At 31.9% G+C, this 6,000-nt stretch overlaps 1 pseudogene; it reads right to left on the bottom strand.

Annotated features, from left to right (window-relative positions):
• The window catches only part of LOC149554251 (uncharacterized), a 170,764-nt pseudogene that overhangs the window by 89,514 nt on the left and 75,250 nt on the right, over window positions 1-6,000 (bottom strand).

Below are 6,000 nucleotides of genomic sequence, written 5' to 3'. Positions count from 1 at the left end.
ATGATTGTGATTTTATGATGGTGTCTTTTGATTCTGATCTTTATAAACCCAACCATAGTTATGTGATGGTATGCTCTATGAGATGTTTGTATTTACTGATTGTTATTGCTATCCAGTCTTCTTGTGTGAAGTTGAGATTCATACGTATGAGACACCTGACTTAACCATTTTGAGTCATTGATCAATTATACTTGAGTTACTCCCAGTCTTTTGATGGAATTGAATTTTTATCTAATCTTGATGATGTGATGTTGTGACATGTTTTGACTCAACCATTTTTTGTTCTTCGATCAGTATTACTTTGAGATACTTTTTGGTTGCTTCTTAAGAACAAATGATTATTGTGATTATCAAGGATACCTTTAGTTGCTAATAGAGAACTGTTGTGGTCATGATTATCTATGATGTTTTTTAGTTGACTCATGGAGATTTGATGTTTATATTATGGATTATCTTTTGTGATTTTGACATTTATGATTCCATGAGCTTAGGGTAGGTTATCTACTTGTAGTGTCGAGAAGTGGCTTGCAATAGGGGTCGGGGCCCTAAGTGGCTGCTAGGGTAACTCATTGTAAGTTGTCTTAATAAGTGAAAACATTCACAACTAATACTAACTTAATGAACCTAAAAAGATAATTATTTTTTTCTCACCCATGCCTTGAGTGCTAGTACAGACTAGGATGGGAGTAGAGAGAACGCTTGGTTGTGACCTTGCATTTTATAGTATGCCTCATTTGTATGAGATGATACTAGTGGCCGCATAGGGATCACTAGGGGGCCAGGGTCTATTGAGATACTGCTAGGGTAACTCTAGCATGATTGATGGGGACACGACCCAAGCATAGAATGGACACAATAGGAAAGGAAAAATTGTATTAATTTTGTAAATATGCTATTATATTCAGTACAGAGAAAATAGACTTAAAAATTGCCCTAAGGGCTTACAACAGTATAAGTTTGGAGATAATTTCTCCTTTTAGTACCTCCTCTCAAACTCCACTCCGAACCACCTTTTACAATGCCAAAAATGTTCTTAAATAGACCCCAGAGGTTTAAGGATTAGGATTACATTCTAGAAAGTACTAGTTGGCATCCACCAACCAAGTAGAAGGCTCCAGAAGCTGCATTAGAAGTCAATGCAAATCTAGAAGAATCCAAAAATAGTAACTTAACTTTCAGGAGGCATAGCTTTTGAACCGTAGCTCCGATTGACGAACTGTTTACATTTTTAGAAAGATCTCGAAGTGCTCTATAGCCCTATGGAGGATCTTAGCTCATCTCTCATTTTTCAGCCCAATTCAAGGTCATTTAATGTGTCTAACCTAACTTTGAAGCATTCTTAGGAGGTCTCTAGAAATCAAAAAATTGCAATAACTTTCAAACCATGGGGCCTTTCGACCTGATTCTTTTTTTAGAATGCTCTAAATTACAATTACAATCTTTTGACCAATTTACACCTTCTAGTTCACCAAAATGATGGCTCAATTACATAATTTTATTTTTTTGACATTTATACGTATCCCAAAGTGTTAAAATACTCTATCCTAGAACACTGATAGCGGAACTGTGAGAGTTGGAACCTTTATTTAACCCAAATGGGTATCTAGAAATGAAAACACATGAAACAAAAACTAAGTTTAAATACATTTTTTTGGTTGACACAAGATTGCCCTTATACCTCTGGATGCTCTTGCATCAGTGATCCATGGAATGACACTTTCCCCCTTGCATAGTAGTTTTCCTACATGTCTTTGTGTGCCTCTAGGATTAGATGTCAATTTTTTTATTGGAACCTTTGAGTTAGTATACTTTTAGGATTCCTGGACCTAGAGAGTATTTATGCTATGTAATTTTGACAACCTATTTGGGACTTGAGATTATCTCCTCAAGTAGTGGGAGTGGATGATTTAGGTACCACATGGTCGAGTGGTAGTACTTTATCACTCTTATCATTTGAGATCTGTTTGAGACATGTTAGTTGATGCATGATGGTGGATATGTATCCTTTCATTGACGATTTGCATATGTTAGATCTTATGCTTTATTTTGCATGTTAGATTACTTTATGCATATGATGTAGTATGATTTAGGAGTGACATTCCTACTATGATAATACTGATGATCTCTTCTATGACTTGGGATGTTACGCACGGAGGGATGGCTAGGACCCATGATAGTCTAATGATGCTATTAACTGTTAGGAGGAACCATGCACTTAGTTAATTATGTTTGATGATTAATGGTTATCTCTTATGATGATGTATCATGTATGATTTGTGGTTTCATTTATGCTATTACATGATGGATTAGAATTAGGATGATGATGTAGTTTATTTCACATATGTATATTATTTTAAGCCTTTCATACCCTATGATATGTATAGTGGATGATTGAGCAATCTAAAATTTAATTCTAAAAAGGAAACTTGTATATTGTTTAAGTACATTGGATGTATCATTATTATTTCATGAGGATGCGATGTTAGATGGATAGTTAATTTAGATGTAATTCAATGTTAAGGGATCCATGAAGAATGTATCCTATTATGTAAGTATGTTTACTTTCATTTGGATTGTTGCTATTGCTTTCGTTACTATGTATAAGCTGTAAATGGTTTTTACTTTCATGTATAAAAAAAAAGCTACCAAATTTAGTGAAACTTTAGGTGAATTCTTTGGATCCCTTGGTGAGGCATTATAGCAATCCACCTTGTTTTCCCTCATCATCCCCATTACAATGACTAATGCATTAAGTCTCTCCAAGCAATTCGACTGAGCTAACTTGAGTATCATAGATTGTTCTAAAAAGTATCTCCTATAAGTCCTAGACTTCATGGATAACTAGCATAGATTACATGTGTCACTAAAAATGAATGCCACTAGAAAGGGCAAAAAAATAAAAGAAGTAAGGCCAACTCATCAATGAGGTGGATATCTTTATCTTGAAAACTACTAATAGACCTAGATTTCCATATGAATTTAATCTTGACTTGCCAATAGTTCTTGTATTACATGTCCCAACTCATCCACTCAGTAAAATAAAATTGTATTTTTATCTAGTGCCTACCAACATATTTTAATAGTCATATGTTCTCTCTTATTGAAATCTGTGGGATAGTTCTTGCAAGAATTGATATGCCAATGAAATTAAGTCATGATTAATTATTTTTCTTGTAACTAATTAAACTGAAGAAAGTTGTGTATAATGAATATAAGGAAAGAAATTTATGGACAAACATAAGGAAATTTCATTAGCTAAATAGAAATAGATTAATAGCCACTTAAGCATCAAGCTTGTGCTATAGTTCCTGTAGGAACTAATAAATTTGATTGATTGACATCCAATTCCCCATTAATTAGTTCTATCACTAATATTTCCATCTATTAACAAGGTCGCTATAAGTCTTAATTATCAGACTTCAATGCTAAAATGACCAAAATATAAGTTTTAACATCCAATTCACCATCAATTAGTTCTATCACTAATGTTGCCATGTATTAACAAGGTCACTACAAGACTTAATTATTAGACTTCAATGCTTAAATGACCAAAATATAAGTTCCAAATAAGCAACAAAAGGTTATGATGAGACCCCATTATAGAACAAAAATTATTGAAATTACTCAAATTCTATATGAAGATAATGTATGGTTGAAACTTAAAAGACATTACAATCCTCCACCTATTATATTTTCCACTCTTGTGGCTGCCTATAGGTGAATCAATATTGCTTTAGAAGTTGAAATTGGAAAACAAAAATAGTCGTTTATAAGCCAAAAAAAAGAAGAGTACAACATGATCCTATATGTTAGTGTACAATATAGAAATGACCACATCTCACATGCAAGAAACAAAATTAAGGGGAAATGATAGAATCATAGATACTCAAGGGCTAGAATTGATTGCCTTAAAATCCTTTAGAATTCTTCTTCATCTGCCACTGCCTCCTTAGCAACAACTAGCGACCGGTCAAACAATCTTTCAAAAAAACATATAACCCAAAAATTAGAAAGAATTGTATTGAGCAGTAAATCAAATTGCACAATTCATGGTTAGATGTGAATTCCATATGATCTACCTATCTATAGCTACATCATCATAATGAATTTCCCTTGCCTTCTGAAACTCATCATTTTCATCAACAAACAATTCTTTTTCTCTATAACATAATATATGATCTAGCTCTTCCTAAAAAAGGAGTTGGCTATTAGTAATATGAAAATCAGATTGTTTGAAAGGCTACTTTAACTAGATTGTAAACATGCAATGGCTAAAAAATGTATGCAATCACATTAATTCCATAAAAAATAGACATAAATAATAAATGTTTTTTTCTTCTTCTAAATACCTGATTAAGAACTTGGGTTTCCAACCATCCAATTACAAGGTGCTCAAGAATCATTTTCTTCTTTGTTAGCTTCATCATTCACTCATCAATGGTTCCTCTATTAACAAACCTAAAAATCATCACCTATCAAGTGTGATCATCCAAATTCATTTTTGAGTCTTTAATAAAAAATGAGTATAAGTTTCAAGAAGTAGATAGAGCTCGACACTTTTTAGTACAAGGAGAAATTAGTAAAGACCTTATTTATTTGTCCCAAGTAATGAGCCCTAGCCATTGCTTGCAAGCCCACATGTGGATTCCACTCACTACATATAATTTGAATAATGTGAAAAGAATTAATAAACTAAGAAGAATAATAATATTGAAACAATCGAATGACTCCCACTGTCTATATATAAAAACTACATTACTTGTCATATATTATTATAGTATCTATAGTTGTTAGGTTAATCCCTAGTCCACCAGCCTGTGTTGAAGGAATAAAACATAATCCTATGGAATTGGGTGCATTAAAATAATAAATTCTTATTTGTCTCTCCACTCCACTTACATATGCATCAATTTGTTCATAGCTCCATTTCTTCAATCAAATATAATGACATTAGAAAAAATGACAACTGTTAACTTGAAATATCACAACTACAAGACCACTAAACAATAATAATAGCATACAAATCTCCTTGAGAAAAACATTAAGCTTAAGAGACTCAAATAAATACCTTATAACTAAGATAATCTTCTAATATATCTAGCATGTGCTGAAATTTTGAATAAATTAGTACTCTATGCCCTTGTTCTTTGAGTTTAACCATCATTTTTTCTAACAAATATAGTTTACTAGAAGCCTCTAACAACTACCTACAACATAATAGGAAAAATTAAGAACCCTAAATGAAAATCCACAAGAAGTGACAATTTCCACCATTAAAAACTTTGCACTTCTTTAATGCTAAGAGAAACAATTCAAAAAATAAGAATATAATTTTAAAAGGACCTGTAAGCTTCAAGTGCATTGTTAATTAGTGGCTCTGCTCCTTCCAACTTGTAGAGAACCTTAAAGCTTCATTTCTACAAAAAAAAAAAAATTGAATTAGCAACAATTTAAAAATAGAATGAGTTTAACAATATTGGAAAAGTACCTTGAATTTTTCCTCATTGTTGATTTTTTACATTTTATGATAAAAGAGATAATATATTGTCATTTTAATTTCTCTCATCAATAAAACTAAATAAAAATTCTTTTAGATACAAATTAACATTGCAATGGGTTTGAAGACTTATTACAATGGGATATCAAAAGTCAAAGGTGACCAGTGTGCTTAGAGCAATATAAATAATAGTACCATAAAGGCTTTTTTCAACTAGTCAACCATAATACAACATTGGCAAAATAAAACATATCAAAGAAAGAAAAGATAATGGTATCATAGTGAATCAATACCCCACAATGAATTGTACAAAAAAACATAACCATTGAAACATAAGCATGAGAAGAAATGCTTGATGTTAATTAAGAGACAATTGCTACTCATACTGAAAATAGTGGTAAAAAAATGGAAAAGAATATAGTGATGTGTCATTGGAAGCATGAACCATAAGAATCTAAAAGCATGGGTTACTATTATGAGAAGTCTTTAAGATAGAAAGTATA

This window comes from Cupressus sempervirens, chromosome 6 (genome assembly GCF_028749045.1).
Source record: "Cupressus sempervirens isolate cs-2001-9-10 chromosome 6, ASM2874904v1, whole genome shotgun sequence".
NCBI lineage: Eukaryota > Viridiplantae > Streptophyta > Pinopsida > Cupressales > Cupressaceae > Cupressus > Cupressus sempervirens.
This window is presented reverse-complemented; position numbering and strand designations above follow the sequence as displayed.